This window comes from Hyposmocoma kahamanoa, unplaced genomic scaffold, assembly GCF_003589595.1.
Source record: "Hyposmocoma kahamanoa isolate Upper Pololo Valley unplaced genomic scaffold, ASM358959v1 76, whole genome shotgun sequence".
Lineage (NCBI taxonomy): Eukaryota > Metazoa > Arthropoda > Insecta > Lepidoptera > Cosmopterigidae > Hyposmocoma > Hyposmocoma kahamanoa.
The window spans coordinates 8,239,491-8,261,975 of NW_020653900.1; the positions used below are offsets into that span (position 1 = coordinate 8,239,491).

The 22,485-nt window shown below is 36.8% G+C and overlaps 1 protein-coding gene across 7 annotated transcripts in view; it reads right to left on the minus strand.

Annotated features, from left to right (window-relative positions):
* LOC113232538 (C-terminal-binding protein) overlaps positions 1 to 22,485 on the minus strand; it is an 88,671-nt gene that overhangs the window by 18,228 nt on the left and 47,958 nt on the right. For all 7 annotated transcript variants that reach the window (XM_026467303.1, XM_026467298.1, XM_026467297.1 and 4 more), the window contains exon 3: positions 6,631 to 6,825. The gene's annotated coding sequence lies outside the window, so the exon portion shown is untranslated. The remainder of the gene's footprint in view (positions 1 to 6,630; positions 6,826 to 22,485) is intronic.

The window sequence follows — 22,485 nt, forward strand, 5'->3', positions numbered from 1 at the left end:
AGAAGAAACGGTGAGGGTGGAACTAAATTGAAAAGTTCCTGCGGACACTTCCCGAAATGTATGCGATAGAAAACAGACAAGCAGGCTACTTTTCTGCTATGGTCGAGATTTTGTAGATTTAACTCCACAAGAGAATTGTTGGCATACATTATTGGCCAATGCATCTAACTAGTAATGGGCAGAGCCGTCCCAAAGGTGGCAGCAGTACTCCATACACGATCTAACTTGAGCTTTATACAGATTTAAAAGCTGTTCAGGTGTGAAATTTCGCCTGACCTTGTAAAGCATGCCTAGTTTTCTGGCAGCAGTTTTTGCCAAGCACTCGATGTATGACCCAAAGTTGAGGTTGGATGATAAGTCCAGGCCAAGCAGCTCAAGGTGGTTCCTTATCGGCACGGATATATCTCGGACAGTCGGAGTAAGGTGTAGGGGACTCCGTTTTGATGTGAAAAGACACGCCTGTGTCTTAGCCGCATTAAACCCGACCCTCCAATCGGAAGCCGCTTTCAGGCTCAGATTCAACCGGGTGACCATCGCCTCCTGTTTCACCAGGTTTTTTCGCTGTTGTCTCGGGCGTTTGGCATATAACTCTCTACCACTGTTGTCGTCTGCATACCCAAAGATACCGGGTATCAGAAGCAAGTCGTTGATATGCAGCAAGAATAGAGTGGCGGAGAGTACAGATCCCTGAGGTAGGTACACCGGCATTTATACCATGAGGAGGAGACGAGTAACCATCTACAACTACACGGATTGTTCTATCCTTCAGAAAAACGCCTATCCATGTACAAAAGCCAACAGGAATACTACTGTAGCTACGGTAGCTTACGAGCTGGAAGCTTGTTTAACAGGCTATCATGCCAAACCCTATCAAAGGTGTTTGATATGTTGAGAGCCACGGCAAGCGATTAACCGCGTTTCTCGACTGCCCCATGTGTGGCATACGCAAGAAAATCCCCAGTAGATCGAGGACGGCGAAAACAATACTGTCGATCACAGAGAAGATAGATCACAGAGAAGAGATCTTCGAAGTATCCAAGGAGACAGCTGTTCAATATTACTATAAATCGTTAAAACAATCGTCTGAGCTTTACTAATGATTTCTAGTAATTGTTAATATACTAATCTTAAGAAGTTTAAAGAAGCAACGTTATTTCGAAAAGTATTTTTTCGAAACTTCTGTATACCGATATTTCTTAAATTACAAGGTCGAAACTCAGCATCTACACGTGTATTCCGATCATACAACAAAAGCATTAGATTAAAAAAACATAATAGCATTGAGGGTGTGCGTTTCTCCACGAGTTGGATGCGAAGGGGGCAAGGCCTTGCTACGGTCAAGGCTGCACTAAGGCATAATCCGACCTTGTTCAAGTTTAGGGCACTACTCGCTATCTACTACACTTATATACCAATTTCTATCCAGAATGTATACTTCATTAATGGCCCCTTATATGTATACTTGTATATTTCAAAATCAAGTTATCGAACATAATTATATATTTCTAATAGATCTGTTTACTGTCATACTTTTCTCTGTTGTTTATTTAATTTTTGTAATTTATTAGTTACAATCGACAAAGAAAGCTTAAATAAAAAAATACATTAATTGGCGATATCTCAGATATCGTGTATCTATACACAGAGCCTTATTGGTGGTACCTCATTTGTTACTTTTCTTGACAATGTCATTTTATTTCTGCGATAAATATAATGGAATAAAAAGAACTCTAAAAAACCTCTATTTTTCGCAAAGTACCTAACACACTGAAGAGATACCGGCGCGTGCTGCCGGCAACCGCAGAAAGACGAGCGTCAATTCCACGTAAATTATAATGAAATGTTGTCGATTCTGTGACTCCTAAATTTTTTGTGTATTTTTTACCGAAACCAAACAATGGTGATTTATATTAAGGCTAAGTTCTGTGCATAAATCACTATGGAGTAGGTAGAATTTCACGCTATTTCTACCGCAAATCAGCACTACATTTTGGAAATAGCGCAACCAAAAACAGAAGAGAATGAATATCTTGGGTCCGTTTCCAAAATATGGACACGTCTAAAGAACTGTAAATGAATCCATAGGCTGCGGTAACACTTTCCAAAAAGTGGACCGGTCCGCGGTACTGTTCTGAATCGACATCGACAAAATATTGCAGATCCTAATAAAATATCAAGAATTAAAAGAAACGACACTATTTTTATATCTGACAAATTAAAGTACGTCGTTAGACTATTCGGTGTCCATGTCTTTTGAATATCATAAAATTTAGAAGGTATAATCACGCGTATAAAAGTCCTTAAGCAAGTTTTGAAAACCCATATTATTTAAACCTACGCCAGTTCACGAGAGTAAAATTTTCAGTTGACAACAATCACTTTTAATGAAGGTGCGAAATAACGTACGGAACGAAGAAAACTCACACGTGTCTCGGTCTTCGACCTTCTGCCTCGTGGATGTGATCACACAATTTGAATAGAACGTTCTACAAGTATGTATTATGTATAGGTATGTCGGAAATATAAGGTACAAATTTATTGTTTATTTTTCCTTTTTAATATTCTGAGCAAAACAAATACAATTTCACGGAAAATAAATAAATATTGCCATAACAAAGACAATAAACAAAATTAATACAAATGGCGAGACTTATATGCATAGGTAACAGGTATACTCGCTTTTACAATCACTTATTGTGTTGCATTCGATATAATTTTTATAATACCAATAAAGAGCCTTGTGATAAATAATAAAATAAATTTACTCCTCAAAAATATCATCCACATTTCATTACTTTACTGGTGAAATTACAGGCACATCGGACTTGTCAGCTCGTTTCAGGGTGACGGGCGCAGTGGCAGTGCCCTTAAGATCTTTGCGATTTAAAGCGCTGTATGGCATTGCAACAGTTATGGATCGCCGTGTCGCTTACTACCAGGCGCACAACTTGTTCGTCCCGCCACTTGATATCATAAAAAATTTAAAAAAAAAAACAATAAAACCACGATAAAGCGGCGGGGACATCCATTTTACGTCTAAAGTCGTTCAACTTCTTTTGTTGCGATCTCAAGAAAACATTATGTGAAGAAATAGATAGAGCTACTATATAATTTATATTTAAACAAGTTCATTGTACCTATCAAAACATAAATAAAGAACTAAATCTATTCGGGTATAAAGTCATCAAATGACCTAGCACATAATTGAAATATCAAACGTTACTAAGACAGCACGTACGCATACTACATACTTACGTCATCACTTTCATTACTACTTGATTACTATCCTTATCGTAATGCACTCCACCCAGTGAATATTGCTTGCTTACAAGTGGTTATTACACCATATTTACTTTTTATAGATACAGTGATGATTGTGCACGCGTATTAGTCACATTGCGCACTAAATAAATGTTTAACGATCTGGGTTATCGCGTTCTTTAGGACTTGACCACGGATTGCAGCCATATTTTAGAAAACTAATTTACTGTGGTAATATTTCACACATTTCATTGTCCTACAAAAATTGGTCATCCCCGATGTGTTTATTACAAAAAAATATGACGGCCATACTCGGTATGCGATTAAAGGTAAAATTTAGCAGCAGTAGAGCTCCTTATGAAAGAGTTCGTCCAGGGAAGTACTACCACCGTATCTACTTCGTTCGCCAAGCAGTAATGTCAGCATTACTGTTTTCCGGCTTTGAAGGGTAAAGGTGATGGTGAAAGTACAGCCACAAGGAACTTGTCAACGTATGTCGCAGGGTGACGGGCGCAATGGCACTGCGCCTCAGATCTTTGCAATTTTAAGTTCTAAGTGGTACTGCAACTGTTAGGGACAGGCGTGTAGCTTACCATCAGGCGCACGACTTGTTCGTCCCTTATTCATATTATTAAAAAACAGTTCAAAATATCTTGTAGGCGTTCATAAACCAGTCCCCTGAGAAAAACAAGAAGTCCTAGGGGTTTCTCTTTGTGAATAGATGTTAGTTCCTATTTATCATCATCACAATAAACATTTAAAAATATCATAGGTAGAAGCAGCCTTAAAAAACTAAACGGATTACTTTCATAATTCCTTTTTTAATAATAGTTTTATGTATAAAGTTTTTATTTAATTCGCCTGAATACCAGAGAAGATTTTGTTACAAAAGCGTATACATTGATCCCTTAAGCGTATTAGTGACTTTGTGGAGATGATTGTTAATACCTAGTTTATTTAGTACTGTTTGAAAATTCTAATCTAGCATTTAATTATCACAGAATATTTTCAACAATGCGTTCATAATTCGCAGTCATAAGCTGAGGTTGTATTAAACTATTTTACTATTATTAAGACAAGATATGAATTAAATAAATAAATAACGCATACAGTCATAGTCCCGCACTCGGGACACCCTGTATCGCGGGTACTATGGACACACACATAAGACAACCATAAATCACACCCAAAATGACGAGAGAAATAAATGTAGGCCATACAAATATTTCCAGCACGGTAACTGTTCCGTAACGAAGACAAGAAAATGAGCCGATTTCGTGTCTTTTAACGTTACGGCTCTGTGTATGGCAACGATTACAAGGTTGCGATTTGAACGGATTTGCCTATCTACATAGTGCTTTATCCCGCAAATGAAACGAGGAGTAGGTACTTGACTACGCACATATTACTCCGCTAATAGTATCGGTAAGTAGGGCGACTCATGTCCGCCCTAGTTGGGGTTTTTCCATATTTAGACTGGCTAAGTTACTTTCCTGTGATTTTAGTGATGTTACTGACTCATTCAGTTTCAAAGGATTATGATTTTCACCATGTTATATATATATTTATATGTCAATGCACGATAGACAGCAAATCGTATTTTCGCAAAAGTGCTGATTTAAAATTCCAAACCTCATTGAGATACTTATCTAGTAGGCCCTTTTCTGTTCCAGTACAAGCGCTTGATGCCGAGGTCTTTCGTATAATAGCAAATAAGAACTTCTCGTAAAGACGGGACTGGCTGTTTTCGCAATGCTTCTATGATATTTAATATTTATGAAGTAATGTCATCAGTTGACAACAAGAGTATATCTATTATCATATCAATCATATAACAAAAAATGTATTTCTTAACAAAAGAAGTAATACGTTTGGCTTACCATTATGCGATCTAATTATTTGAATGTATAAAAACATAACGACGTTACCCAAGGCGTATCCAATATTAGTATTTAGAATTTACAATATCATACGCTGTGTTAAAAAAAATTGTTTTGCAATATTTACCTTAGAACGTTTGCTGCGTCACGGGTATCCGCGCGCGGGGAGTCTCACGGTAGACTGAATGTTAGCCATACCAAAGCAATGACTAGTTAAAGTTGATACCCGCGTGTGAGTGCACCGCGAGTAACGCTACACCCAGCTAATTTTATGAATCATAACCTCAAGAGAAAGGCTAGCGTGACAGATGCTATTATTATATAAACAAGTTACTAATTAGTACCTCAATACACGTTCACTATTTAAGAAAATTAAAGATTTAGGTTTGTTAACATTACATTTTTTTTAACCTTGATATTTTTTAAGTTGACGGAATTATCGCCTAGCGGCACTTATAATATGTAGTTGAAAGATATAAGTATACAGATTGTTGGTTTGTTTATTTAACCACATGTCGCACTTGGAAAGCCAATACTTTCAATAAACGAAAAACATATTTCAAGAAATAGCCAATTAAGTTTCTGAAAATAAGTTAATTTCAAAACGCGCCATTTTCGTAAAGTGACAGTATTGGTTACAACATGCGGTATTAGTATAAATAAAAAAGTTCGCGATTGTCTTTTGTTTCTTGTCTTTACACGATTACAAAACTAATTTCAACTTATTACAAAAACAGAATACTAGTTGAACGGTAGGTGAGTAGGTGATAACAGCTAAGCCAATACCGATTTCATGTAGTTTGAATATCCAACTGTGAGTTTCAACAAACTTCGCTCGATTGCGGCTCAATCCAACAGTTTGTTTGAATTGTAAGTACTAATTCCCTTAAGTTAAGGAAACTAACTGGTTAAATATTATATCGAGAATGAAGCGACGAAATATAATTCCCTTCGACATTCTAAATTGTAAACGACGGATAAGATTTGATGCTCCTGCAATTCACAGAGAAGCGCCTATAGTGATTATGTCTCAAGGTGACGTGGCAATTGCCCCTAAGATCTTTGGGATTTAAAGCTCTGAGTAGCACTGCAACTGTTATAAGCGCACGCCTTGTTCGTCCCGTCACTCAGTATTATAAAAAAAATTAAACGGATGCTTTACCTCCATAAAGGCATCCGTTATAGCTCATAAGAACGTACATCGTAAGCTATAGTTGTTTTTTAATCGTTAAGTTTTTCGGTTACTTTTTCACATTAATAACAGAAAATATTTCTATCAATCTGCACATTTCTCTACTTCGATTAAGGTAACCATTAAAAGGGCCAAAACAGTGGTATCTGATATGTATAATTGTTATGTTTTAACAGCTTTATAACTTACGACGAACTAGTTAGTTGTGATAATGTTTGGTTAGCATTATAAGATTGTCTGTTTAAAAAGAAACCTGTCTGCAAGGGACTAAACAAAATTTTCAAAGTCGGTACGCACCAGCGCTGCTGTAGTGACGAGGTCAGCCCGAGATCACCGCCCCATCGGCACAACGGCATTGACTTGACGGCGCCACTGCACCGTTCACTCACAGCACTTCACTTCACTACACTCACCGCAGTGCACTGCACTTATTTTGTCGACTATCTGATTATCTTTAGCACTGTACTTTAATCCTCGTTTGCTACTGGTCACCTGCAACAAAAAAAAACCATTGTTAGTTGGTTTGATTAATACTATTTAAAAAAAATCGTAATTGTAAGCGTAAGCTGTGGTAGCCTAGTTTGACCTACCGCCTCTCAAGCAGAGGTCGGGGACTTGAATTTGGGGTCGCACCTCCAAGTTCTTCGGAATTTATGTGCGAAATTTAACTTGGAATTTACGATGAGCTTTTCGATGAAGGAAAACATCGTGATGGAACCTGCATGTCGAGGACGGTTCTTAGCCCTCGGAAAACGTGGGAAGTCCCCAACCCGTATTGGGTCAGCGTGACGGACTATGGCCTAAAACCCTTGTCTGAAAGGGGACCCGTACCCAGCAGTGGGTTGTATATATGGGTCGATGATGACGATGACTTTTTATTTCACCTAAACCCTTCATTAATAAAAAAAAATACAATTAAACGTGATTTCAATTTCGATTTGCTTTGTTTTTGAAGTATAACAAAACAATGATAAATTCAGTGAAGCAGGAAGTATCAATAAAAAAGCAATTATAAAAAAAAGCAGAGTAATAATAAGACGGCGCACCGTGCCAGAATTCATTTAGAGTTTAAAATTCCCCGTGAAGCTTTCTCGTCACAAAGGGCCTTTGTCGGGAAAGTGAGTAGTAAGTGTGCCATGTCGTTTTATTCCAATTCTGTCGGACACATTTCAATCATGGCACGTGGAGCACTGACAACGGTCGATTTGAAAACTAGACCAGAAAGTACAGGTTTTGTGTAAATCACGTTCGGAGACTCGTTGACAATGTAGTTATGAAAGCGTCTTCTCACACGTTTATTAACAATTTTGTTATTATTAGCACAACGATTAGATTTCTGAAGACACTTAGAAAAAAATCCTTAAAATTCGAATGAACATTGTTTAGCAAACCACGGAACGAACCAGCGGACCTGTTGTATGTTTCTACGGCAAAAACGCCGTTAAAAAACCAAAACAAAGATCTGCAACAAGCACATAGAAAGATTCGTAAGGTCCAGTGGTTCGTTCCGTGGCTTAGATGGTATAGCGTCTGACGCGGTTTGCTAGAAGACGTTGGATTCGAATCCAGTCGGATCGAAGGAATTTTTTTCTAATTGTTCGATCTTTGTATTAATAATTATAACAAACTAGTGGAGAAATTTCACAAAAAAAATAATGGAATTTCATGGTAGTGAAACATCCTAACATTCAATAAACTTAATAACAATGTTGTTATTCAAATTAAATGGGGTGTTACGCCCTTTACTGTGTGCATAAAAACTATAATAATAAACTGATAAAAAACTTTCATCGTGGAATTTCTGCCCGTACGAGAGCAAACACTTAAGTTTTGCACTTACATTCTTGTAGGATCTTTACTCTTGCGTAACCCAAAAACGACCCAAACGTAACAGCGAGTAAGATTATTTTTATAGCGTCGGCGTAGCGAGTGTAATATTTTACGGTTCATAAAAGCGGGGACGGCAACGTTGTTGTTTTACTGCGCACGTTACCTGCATTGTTTCCGTACAAACTTACTCACAACATCCCCGAGTCTAACATAAAGCATTCACTGCGGAATTTGTTGTGAACAGTTTATTCGACAACTGTTCTGTAGGCTTTACACTAAGTTTAATTGAAAAAGGTAGCTACATCACTATTTCCACACGTATATAATGTTTTGCACCTGTGATGTCAACTGTACGAAAACTCGCGAGTTGCTAACCATGTATAAGAAAGCTACTGTTGTGATTGGGATAACAAGAAATCCTCAGGAAAACATATTTTATTTGTAATAAAAACAGTAACAGTAACATTTTTACGTCACAGCTACGTCACTATATGGTTATAGTATAATGTTATGTGTTGTTGATGAAAACGTATGAAAATGTAGAGACATATATATATATATATATAAAATAAACTTTTTATAATATAAGTTTATCCAATACTTTGCTGCACTGTACTAGCAATTATTGTGACCTATATAATAAAAATAAACACCATTACGTTCAATGAGAATAATCTATGATGTAAACAATTACCTGACTACGCTGACACTGTTTCTTGGAACATGTCGTCTGTTTATTAATCAATACGTGTCAATTAAAACACATTCTTTAAATAAAAGGTGTAATTTGCTTAATCAAACTAGCAGGAATTTGCGACGACTGTGGGAATTACAATAGTAGGTAAGTAAGGAATAACACATATAACGCACTTATAGCATTACCAGTAGACAGTTGAGGCGAGGGAACAAAGGGGCGCTTGGGGGCTGCACAAGTTTTAATTGAAAGGACCATTGATCGCGTCCGGCCAACACTGAGTCGCACGCCACCGCCAAAGTGCCTGAATTTACTCGCCTTTTATTTGGAGTAACTAAGTGCCTCTGTGCAGGAATGTGTGTTAATAAGGACAGAGAGAATATTAAGCATTTTAGACCATGGGTTGATATCGATTATGAAGAGGTAGCATTTTTTTACATTAAGGTTACGTACAATTTGATGATTTATACAAACTACCACTTTCTTGCATTACAATTATTTGCATTTACACACATTGTGTTATTGTAGATCACATTATGCGGTTGTTGGTTGGTTTGGTTGGTTTTCCATTAAGACTTATTGCTAGTTCAGTTTTAAAAACGTATGATAAGCAGAAGTCAATATTTTTTGTTCTAGAATCGACTGTCAGAAATATTAGTAGGGTAGCACGACAGGGCGCGACTTGTACGAGAGCGACATAAAACGCAAGATTGCTAAGGGAGAATAGCAGTAACTCGCGCTTTGTCGCTCTCGAGCAAGTCGCGCCCTGTCATGCTAGCCCTACAGTTTGCGGGTTAAATGAATTGTATTTATTTATCAAAATTCTTGTATTTTTATTAGTATTGTTGCTGATACTTGTACATGTATGAAATATAAATAAGAGCAAATTATTCTCGATAATAACAAAGAGCTTTATTTATCTACATTAAGGTAACAGTTTATTCGTAAATACCAACGTCTGCAGTTACTCATATTATGTAGATTAAAAGGTAACAGTCTCAGCTTGTTACACGTTATTTGTATAAAATAAAATTCGTGGTTTACCAATTCTACGTAAAATGTTACGTAATTTTACAGTTCTATTTTATTGCAATTAAAAAGAATTGCACAAGAAAGCAAAAAAAGAATTTAAAAAATGTGTAAATTAAACATTATAAACATGTATACAACGGCTTTTAAAACTGTCAATACGGATGACAATTCATTTGAATTCACTAACACACTTTTCACATCAATAAACGGTTATAATTATTATTATAACCATTTTTATTATTATTATTATTATTATTATTATTATAGAAAGTGCTAGTGGCCGGGTCATAAAGATAACAACCAACGATTGTTGCTTGTACCACAAACGCAATTCAACGCGAACGATAATGAAACTTCAATTTTATAACAATTAAAGCATAATTATTTCCGATAATGAGGTATAGCACGTCTTATCATTTGTGGCTTGATTGCTCCATGTGAAAATGACATTTGGCATCGTTCTACATTGAAGTCCCGTTAAATCGCACCCCTCATGGAAGAGTGGCATAAGTGGAATTACGTCAAAAACGTTTACTGTTCCATTAAATACAGAAAAATGTTAATAAATTCGCTTAAAGTGATAATTGCACCCAGTTCGTGAAACTAAACCGCAAGCTTCGACAAAGTAAATCGTTCCCAAATCTTAAATAATCATTTTCTGCGCCTTTCATTATCTAGCTCTTAACATTTCCCAATTAAGGTTACACAGATCCCACTAAATCGCAACCCGCACGTTTCGCTATCACTTTAATTACCGGCTTATCTGAATCGCGCTGCCGATCGAGCTCAACAGCCGGTTATTTCTGATTATTTCTAGTTATTACTCGTTGTTACCAAGTGTTTGAACTATCGATTGCTAGGCCCTTGCGCCAAACGATCGCCATTTAGCTAACTTATTATTACTACATCACGAGTGGCAATATTTGATAGAAGATTATAAAAAGTTACCAAAAAAATACGCGTAATGTAAAAACACAAAAGTATTTTAAAACTAGAATGCACTTTATTGTTTGTCATTAATGCAAACCACATATGAATTAATGTTTATTGGGCACATGCACTGAATATACCATTCCATTATCCTGTCCCAGATAACAGTAACGCAAAACCATTTTCCTGTTACTATGCCGTATTCTCTGTATTCATGAACGACATGACTGACTCATATGTATAGAAATTAAATAACCTAACCTCCGGTTAAAAAAACCGACCTCAAAAGTCATTCATCCCCTAGTTTACCACCATTAGAGGTGGAATATTTCGTTTAAATTTAAATAGGACCACTTCTGAGGTACCCTCTTTCCAACAAAAAAGAATCATCAAAATCGGTTCATAAATGGCGGAGTTATCGCGTAACATACAAAAAAAATACAGACGAATTGAGAACCTCCTCCTTTTTTGATGTCGGTTAACAAAATAACAACAGCCTATCCTACCTACATCTGTATAGTGGTTTAAACTTCAATGTATCTCCAAAAAGCCTACGCATTCCATACGTCCAATTACTACACCTCACCGACTGTATAGTCATACAGGGATAGTTGCCATCGAATCGTGAAACACTGGCCATTTCGGCTCGGTGCTTTGCAGTTAGACAATACCCAATCTCGTATGTCATCGGGGAAAGCGACCACGTGTAAAGGATTACACATACGAAAAGAAGTAGTATGCGCATTGAATTAATTTGTATAATGTATGTAACACCCGACAGATATCCGACAATTCACTTCCATAACAGCGAACGAAATTAGATTCTAATTACGGAGATCGCCGCCGACGTGTCATTACAAACATGGTAATTCAGCTAAGCCTGATTGACTGAGCCAGGGGACATCGATAAGCCTGGATAAATTACATGGGCGACTTGACGGATTGGTAGGAGATAGTGTGTGATTCAAAATGGAGACATACCTTGTATACTCTCACTAGATCGTACTTAATTTCCTTGTGAATCGTCAAGTAATCAAACATAACAGGAATTGATTGAGTAATTGCTAAAATTTGGCGACCTCTGTGGCCCAATTGTTAGCACCCTGGACGGTAGATGAGGATGTCCTGAGTACGATTTCCGGTATGGTTAATTTAAACACCAAAGTTTAGTAAATTGGATCTTTTAGGTGTTCTCAGACCCAACTGGGGAAATCCTTCGAATGAGACTTAAGTAATTGCTGTGATAGGTTGACCTACTAGTACATCTAGCTACTTTTTTATAAAAAGTGACTAGATTTTTTTTATGAGACCAAGTGACGAGACGAACAAGTCGTGCATCTGGTGGAAAGCGACACGCCTGTCCATAACAGTTGCAGAGCCACTCAGAGCTTTAATTTGCAAAGATCTGAGGGGCACTCCCACTGCATCTGTCACCCTGAGACGTAGATTGACAAGTCCTATGTGCCTTAATTTCACCAGCACCCTTACTTACCCTTCAAAACCGGAACGAAGTAATGTTCACATTACTGCTTGGCGATAGAAATAGGTAAGTAAGGTGGCAGTACTTCCTTCAATGAATTCTTTCACGAGGAGCTCTACTGCTATATATATAGTACTTAAGGTTGTAATAGACGTTTCATAGCAATCATTCGCAACAGGATTTCTTTGTCTATGTAAATTTAAAACGAAGCTACAACATAAAAGCTTAGCGGCGAAGTAGCTAGTGTTAAATGTAATCCTGTACAGTGCGATCAATCTGAATATTCATTGATCGCATACATGAGTTTCATGAGTTAGCCCGAAGATGGCGAACTTTGTAACTCGCAAAGTTACGAGCAAGTTGCCGCGGCAGTCGACTCAGCAGTTGCCAATAGTTGAAACACTAGTTTGTGGCGTGTACTCGGGAAAATATTTGAGAACTGACAACGAAGCGGTTTCGGAGTTTTTACGAGCTTTTTAAACTTTTGCGGGAATGTTTGTTTGTAAAATAAATCAGGAGTTTGCCTTGTTTGCCAAGTTGTTACGTTAGAAACTCTGCTTCATGTTTTGTATAACTTTTCCAAAGCGTCGGAAAAAGCAGAACAAAAACATATTATAAGCATTCATGCCCTCGTAATTAATTGTTGCTTTAGAAAAAAGTTTTCCTGTTTATTAACTAAAAACACTCTGTGGTTATTAAGTCAAACACCTATATTTCTTTATGTAGCGCTTGAAACCAGTCAGGAAACCTTTCACATAAATTTGCGGACACATACATACGTGGTACATAAGAAGTCAATAAGCTTTTGGTTCGCGGCTTTATAAAGTCATTGTTATTCTAACAATAAATTTGATAACATCATGCTAATTCAACACCAAAAGTTGTGTTCGTGTGGTATGTTGCTCGTTCGTTGTAAGACATACCTCAAATTTGTTAACATCTTACTTTCGAGAAGAATTGTCTAATATCTATAGTTTTCGAAACAAACATCACTCGTCATTAAAGATCGGAAAAGGCGGAGTAGGTACATTTACTTCTTCAGCACTTCAATGGAGTAATACGCAATGCCACCTTCACTTAAAACTCTGGAAATACTGTATTGCAGTTTGTTCTATATTTGTTATATGTAAAGGAAAATGAAGTCGTGGCCTCATATAGTATACTTTTATTGTCTACGTACCACGTGTCTGATAAGCTAAAGATAAGTTAATAAATAATAATAAACGCCATGGGGTTGTTTGTGAGCTTGTTTTCATTGCGACGATTGGTTGGTGGTAAACAAACAAATTATTTCCTCATTTTGTTCGAGATCCAACAAACCACACGGTAAGGCATTGCAGTCTAAGTACAGCAATTTGAATGTTATTATTTTATAAAAAAATTTAATAATTAAGACAATATAAGCTTGTTGCTAATGTTGTAAATGGGGTTCTTTTTCATGACATCAAGTGACGGGATGAACAAGTCGTAGGCCTGGTGGTAATAACATAACAATTGCAGTGGCCACTCAGAATTTTAAATCGCAAAGATTTGAGGGGCACTGCCAAAGCACCCGTCACCCTAAGACATAAGTTCACAAGCCTCATGTGCCTGTAATTTTATCAGCACCCTTACCCTTCCAAACCGGAACGCAGTAATGCTCACATTACAGCTTGGCGGCAGAAATAGGTGAGGTGGCAAGTACATCCTTGGACGAAAATCTTTAACAAGGAGCTTACTACTACTAAACAGCTTAAATGCTCTACTGCTACTAAAATGGCAACTAACATTGTGTAATAGGTTTAATAAACTCTGTAAGTATATTTTATCTGTTTTTGTTATTTACATTCACAATGTCCGCTACAACCTAAAAATATACGATTCCGCGATATCAAACTGGAATGCTAATATTCTGCGAACTGACACACGATTTTCCTCCTACAACTAAATTCATATACGACTGTGCATAAATTATGAAAATATCTGTCTAAAACTAATTTCTAGCCATCATTGCTCTATTTCTTACTTAAGAAAAGTAGAAAATCATTAAATCCTTTAAAAAAACACAGTGCACATGCATTTTATAATAACAAAGATTTAAACAAAGGGCTAATTAATTACAAATAATATTAACAACGCACACACTCAACATAGTTAAACTCAAACTCAACTAGTTAAAGCCTGTGTCGCGGGTGCCACCGGCACACACAGATATAACCACAAATTACACCCAAACTCGCGAGACGAATAAAAAGTACAAACCGTGTGTGCTGTGCTGCTAAGGAAATTGTAAACCACTCAGCTTGATGTCATCTCAATAAAGTGTTACGACGCAAATTTTCAGCGGACCCGAAAAGAAATATACCTAAATGAGTTTTTTTTTAAATCAAAAGCTAACAAGTCAAGTTCGGATTAAGAAGTTTTTTGTTTTAATGTAGCCTTTTACCTTGCTACATCTAATCAAATCTTCATAGTAACTGTTATACTGGTTACCCTATAAATATACTTTATGCTAGTTTACGTTGTTTGCCTGTCCGGTCGGCAAGTCGAGGGTGATAACACTATTCCCCCTTTGAATTCGCCCCTAGGCTACACCAAGTTAGCAGCAGTAACCAAACAACTTACGCTAAAGTTTAGCTAGAATTGTTATTGTTATTACGGTACCCATTCAGTATATTGTATTTAGAAACTGGTTAAGCCAGTTATGCAGTACTAATACAAAGCAAAATCGTGTAGGACATGTCAGCTTGCATATTAATAAACAGGATTCTTTCTATGTTACTTCATGCAATATTTAGCAGTAATATCTCTCGCTAATGGTGATGAAAAAACATCGTGATGAAACCTGCATGTTGAAGAGTTGAGTTTACAACCTTTGGATGAAGTGTGAAGTTGCCAACTGGCATTATTTAGATAGAGGGTTTGGGTGTAGTAGAATAAGAACAAGTATGGTAACTCCGTACAAACGTTGCAGCGCGGATTGTAAGTGTGCGCGCCCGCTACGAGCCGTGTACGGACGCACACATTTGCATAATCTAAGGATGCTCTAGCGTTGCGCAACACTGATCGTCTCAACGCATCCTTCATTATTGTGCGAATGTGTGCGTCCGTACACGTCAATTGCGGACATATACAAGCCGAGCTGTTATTTTTGTACGGAGTTACCCTACTTGTTTTATTCTACTATGGTTAAGATTATAGCTAGACACGCTGGCAGTGGGACGTATAATGGATTAATAGTAATGTATGCAATATTATGAATTAATAAAAATATTGTTTATTGGACAAACAAAAATTCATCAAAACGGAAAAAAGTGAGACAATTTTTTTTAACGCACACACTGCACTCATAGCCCCGCACTATAGAAACCGTGTATCGCGGGTGGCATGGTCACACACATAAACAACTACAAATTGCACCCAAACTCACGAAGGAAATAAATGTATGCCATATAATTATTTCTCCCGCCTCTGCATGGCAGTCCAGCATAGTAACCGTTCGGCCCCCGAGGCAGTTACTTTAAAAATGATAATGGCAATAAACAGTAATTAAAAATGATCAAACATTAATTCGAAAACGTACAAATAAAAAAGACTTCGTCATATCCAGCAACTCAATTCCTGGTATATTTAGTTTGTGGAAGTTTTGAACTGCGCAGACGGGCACGGGCAAACTTCTGCTCGAGGCCAACGGGTAACTTGTGACGTGGCGTAATCCCCCTCCGTACTGTACTTACTACTCGTTTATTGTATAGGGTGTGTCTGTGACCGGAATATGTTTTACATGACTTCGGCAAAACATAACGGAAGAGCAATGATGTTATCATTGTATAATTTTGGCATCTAAAAATTTCGTTCGCACCTTTATTAACACAAATAAACATTGTCATCTTTCTGTTTCCAAATACAGTTAGTGATAGAATTCATTATCGCGTACAAATAACAACATAACATAATAACTTCATAACGTCCCCGCTATAACACGTTTTTAAGTTAATAATAATATTTCATCGATGGGGTGCGTTGACAATAAGATGGTGAGCACCGACCCACCTGTGCTGACTCGGCAGCCGGGCCCCTTGTTGACCTTGTTCCGAATGTCTTTACGGTATTGGATCACACGCGGTACAGGAAGTCGCTCGTTTCTTCAACAACCATTTATATGATTCATAGCACAACAGACACCTCTTAACTGATTGTTTTTAAGACAAGCTCCCAGGTGAGTCTAGAGTGTTCGATTCTGATTTTGGTGTTCACATGTTTGCAGGTGTTCTGTTTTGGTATTAGTATATTGGTATCTTGGTAATGGCCGCTAAAAATTAAAAAAAAAATGTATTAGACTGTTCCAATTCATTCACTCAGAACTTGTAAGGTTGATCTTGATCTCCGATCTATTAGAAGGCAGACGCGTAAATCGTCACCCACTCAGTATTGATAATAACCCATCTCTGTTAATCTATGCGCCATGAAACCTATGCCGTGGAGTGGGACAATACAGGTTAAATGCACAAAGGCAACTTGCCGACTTTGCCGATACAATTACAAGAGACCGGTAAAAACTTATATGCAGATCCACAAACAGTGTCGTCAGAGACAACAAAAATTAACCACAAAGCCTTTCCGGTCATACAGCGAAGTTAAAATGCAATTCTCGCTTGGAACATTCGTTCCCCGGGGCGAAATGCGACATAATTCGTACAAATTAGACAACAATCCTCATTTAAAGACATTAAGAGAGGAGAGCTGAGTAAAGTTATAATGAAATTCACGAGCAATAAAACTTCCCTTTTGACTAACCCCTAGGATACATTTGAGAGCAGGGTTGTGCTTTTGAAACCACTAATTCCGAAACGTGATATACTACATCAATAAACAGAGCAATTGGGCAAGAATTTCCAAAATGAGTTAGATACGTTAGAAACAATTATTAATAATTTAAACAAGGACTCATAAGTTATGTATCTGCGATTTGATAAGCATATTGTATTCATCTTGCAGGTATACACGATTTGACATGACCATGTTAAAAATATGTTTGTTTACTATCAGGCAGTATCAACCCTATTGTTACGACAAGTTATGAGCGGGCGGCCAGACGAGTGCCAAACTCAGACAAAGAGACCAACTTCCATTAAATCTTTCGCAACTAAGTTCTGACTCCTGCCTGTCTGTACGCCATATCTACGTCTATCTATGTCTATCTGTGTAGTACGCTGCAATTTAAACTTTCAAACTTCTCCAGATACTTTTTAAATTGTTGTCTTTCTCATTTGTTTTTGTGGGCCAAGTTTCCGTTGGTAGGTTGGTAGGGGGATTGCTTTTATGTTAGTAAAAACGTTATGTTTTACGTTGTAATATACCTTGTGATAATTACCTGCGTTCAAATAGTTTTCTAGTAATGACTACCAGAGCAACAGAATTCATCTCGGGGCACTATCAGAACACCCACACTAGAACCAATTTAAAAAAGTTCAATTACAAATTGCTCCATCTGGGAATAAAACCCGAGACCTCCCCAGCCAGTGAGCACAATGTAAACCATTAGGTTACCAAGGTCTTCAAAAATAAAAGCGACATCCATGCGACACCATTAAAAATAATAATAAAAAAACGGTTATCAACAAAATACTAGAACATTTTTTTATAATCGAAAGTAATTGCGTCGTTTGTAGATATTGTCCTTTTTGATCATCTCTACACACACCCGCACAATCTAACTAACAACAACAAAGGAAGAGGGACATTCATTGTATGCAATCAAACAAAGAGCCCAATTTCGTGCGGAAAAACAAACAAGGTGAGAGGACTTTCCTATTTTTCATTTTCAACCGTACGCTTTATCTATGCGAAATAGACAAGAAACACAACCGTACGACGTATATAAAACATAACGTCGGTAATGTATTACAGCTTAAGTAGTTATTTAACTAAGCTGAAACTAAAGTAGGACCATGTTTTTGACAGATTAGTAAGTACTATGTGCAGTTTCGTGTAAGTTAAAGTTTCGGAACTAGCAAGAGTCTATAGAGGAGAGTAGTATCGTAAGACAAATTTGGTATGCTTGAACGCTATAAAGTTTTAGAGAAATTCCACTTTTGTTAGACTTATTTAAAAACTTGACGTACTTGCATAAGTCATCATAGGTTCACTTCTGTTATAAGAAGATCTTATCGTATCAATGATCGATAACGCTTAGCATCGTAGTAGAAGGATTTGTCAATCGACATAATACTCGCCGATTGTTTAGGAAAGGAACATCCAGGATAGGAAAGGAACGTCATGTGAGGAGGCTCCTTTCGATGAGGTAACATGAAATTTAAATACTAATAACTCAGTTTTTTCAATTATTCAACCCGCAAACTCTTAAATCAGTAGGTAGAGCGCGACTTGCGCCAAAGCGACATACTGCTATTCTCGTATAGAGATCTCGCGCTTTATGTCGCTCTTACGCAAGTCGCGCCCAGTCGTGCTAGCCCTACTGGTAGATAAAACATCAATGCCTTTCGCCTAACGCGTTAAGTCATCTGTAGCGAAAAAGCGCATTTTATTAGAAATTGACAGATAGATTTCTCTTTACGGACTGTCAGCCTTTTCTAAATACGTTTATCATAACGTCAGACAAGTACTTAGTAAATAAATAATAGATTGAAATAACATTAGGCAATATGAAAACGAACCACTGAATACCGGCCGCAATTTCAGAAAGGACAATTTATTAGGACCTCGAGAATGCTCCTTTCGAAATGAAAATGGAAACATTTCATTCTTGAAAAGCGCAACAGTAAATTTCGCATTGGTCCATTTAAATGCAATCTGACCAATAAATGAAACAAACGCAAATGAATAGAAACCATTAAAATGGGAACATTTTAAAATGAATCCATAGTAATGACTTCTATTCATTTCAGTGCGTTCCATTTATTCGTCGAATTGCATTTAAATGGATCAATGCGAAATTTAGCTACTGGTGATAAAATTTACTGAGTGACTTGGTGGCCTCCTATGGATGCATTTTATGTTCCACTTTGGAATTCAAATTAAACCAATGACAAGTCAACCCTTATTATATAAAGATGAACAAGATGTTTTTTGCCGATACAGATCATAATGTTAATATAACACTTTAAATAATTTTTAAGTATGTTAATACTGCACAAAATTACGACAACTTGGACAGATATTAACATAAGTATGACTTCTTTTGTGAGTATAAATTGGCTACAAATTATACGTAAGCATAACGGAATGTCGTACATTTCAGAAATAGGATGGTCGTCAATGTTTTTACTAACAAGGTTTTGGCATACCAGTCGTAAACATAACTTGAAGTCCTATGTCTGGGAGACACTCGTAGTCAGTTAAAAATATGATATAACAGTTTGTTAATGACCCCTCTGCACTGTTGATGACATGAAGTATAAATTTTATAACGTCAGAACGTCACTAAATTTATATTTCTAAAAATTTACATTCATGAAATATGTAACTAATAAGGTCAATTAGTAACCTTATAAACGAAAATTGGAGAAGTTCCATGCTTTATTTATAGGGCATGCAAAAACTATGCTAGTCAACCAAATAGTTGAAACACTTAAAGTGCTAAATATACAAAAGTAAAAGTTAGTACTATCATTTCATTGGAACATTAACTTGAATAAGCGACATTGTTCAGCGACCAAACGCGAGGTGAAAGCCCCTCAGTATTGATCTGTCAAACGACACTTGCCGTCTTCCGAGACCAATTCACTTCGGAAAGTAATGAACTGTTCACTGTTTCAATGCTGTGGTGTGTTTTCACTGTTTTAAAATTGGTTTTAGATTAATAAAATCCTGTAGTAAGACCTCATGATTCATAATTGTACCCTATATATTTTTATTGCAGGACGTTGCTGTCAATGATAAGTTGATGTGAAAATTCACCAAATTATAAACTTTCACCACGGTATGACTTCTTTTTATTTTCCCGATATTTCGGAACGGTTGCACGCTCCAAAATAAAAAGAAGTCATACCGTGGTAAGAAACCTGATACTAGTGATAATCATTTCACTACACAAACGCTCAATACTATAAATATAACTTTAACAAAGATTACAAGTCAAAGTTCCGTAACCTTCAATACTACAAACTTCATCCTATCTAACACCACACCTACAAGTGCAACTAAACATCATAACTTGTCTAAGCTTGGTGTAAACAGGGCCTACAGTCGGTCCAGCGCGGGGTGAACGACCCGCGCGCGTCCCCGCGATCGAAGCACGCTCGCCGCGCGCTCTCTGTCCCACTTACACGACAAATTATTTCGTGAATAACTCAGGTTTACAACGTACGTTCGAACCTTAGAAATTGCATTCACATGCAAGCTTTTTTTTATAATTACAAACTGACACAGTTGTGAATTTAAAAAGGTTTCTGGTTATTTAATAAAGTTACGCAAGTTTTAAGCGTTCAAAAACTCGGTATTATGAAAGCAACCCAAATTAAGAAATTATACAAAAGCCTTTTCACAACTAACTTCTTATTACTTACTTATTTCTTTGAACGAACTTTCGCTTATACCTACAATGTCATTTCATGGACAAAGAACTTGCTCGTAACTTCACAAAATCGCTAAACTTAGAAGTATAAATGGACGCGATGGGATAGATTACATTCAACTTTTCTTTTGAACTTCCGCAGACCGAAGTGATTCTAATAACACAGTAAACGATCATTTTACAAATTGCAAAAAGTATGTTTTAAAATAGTTTCAGTACATTTACAGTTGAGTGTTATCTATTTTACCTTCAGTATTTTTAAACGCTCGGACCACATATCGTCCTCTATTCTAAAAGTCCAGATATTTTTCTGACAATATTAAAAATCTTTAATGTGCCAGTCATAAGTTTTATTATTAGTATTTGAACGACTCTATCGGTCGTACAAAAGTTATTTTTATAGTCGCTATGCTCATGTCTAGTGTGGCTAGACATCAAAGAATCCGTGTCATTTGACAGTAACCACCGACACGTGACATCACCAGTTCCTACGAAGCACTCCAAAAGGAGTTTATCATATTTGCTCACCGATGGCTTCTGAAACTCGATTCCAATGGAGTGGAATGAAACGTGGAAATTGCTTTCCAAAATTATGTGAAGTTATTTGCGTGAGGACTTTGGTGAATTCAATGGTGTAATTTACTCTCTATGATAAGTAATAAGGTTTCTTTTCTTTACCAAAATTATTGTATAGGAAATCGAAAATAGTACAAGTTTATCTTAACGTTTGACGTTTACACGAAATAATTTCATTTCCCAGGGATTGATAAATAAAAAGTTTGGACGGGCTATTTATTTTGCAACTTGGAATGTTTAATGGCACTTCAAAGAGAGTTAAAAAGATAATGGAAAAGCGGGTCAGGCCGCAAACCCGCAGACGGACAGGTGGGCCCCCACACCCCACCCTTAGAACTTTCTCGATCGATCCCGACCAACATGTGTGCCGAGTTTAGAGTTCAATGAAAGTATTTGCGCCATTTCACTTATTTAGAACTTTGTAATTGCAAATGAGAAGTGCTTATGTCAAAAATAGGAAGTTTATATAGGTTAAAGTATTAATAATGATTTAGCAAAGTTCGAGTGTGCGAGAGTAAGTGTAAAGTTGCTACTTTTGTAAATTTAAAATTCATGTCGTCGCAGCATCTGCAAATTCCGCAGTATGTTTTTTTTTTTCAACAGGTTTTACGTTTAATGTTATTCATATATAACAGATTCTGCAGATGCCGCGTCGCATATAAGATTGATGATTAGTATTCAGACTTCGTGTTTTACTAGTTAGCTTCTAGATTTTATAGAAATAAACTCCAACAAACATGTGGTGTAGTTTATACAATCGGTACAAACGAAGAATGCAGTGGAAATTTTTCGCAGTACATTGTGAATTCTCGAGATTGATGGTTACAAAAAGAACGTTCAAATCCGATCGCGCGATTAGCGGGAACATATATTCCGGTGACGTGATAAACGACAAGTCATCAGCAGCAAATGTGAAAGTGAAACCGGCTCACGACGGACGGAATCAATCATAATAGTTTACGTAAAAGAAAGTCGCATTGCACTTTATAATGGCTGTTCGACTTAAATCATACATGAATTATATGAAGCGTTATAAATTAAATTTAACAATAATTATAGCAAAAAATGTTTCACAATATTTGTTTTTATTGAATA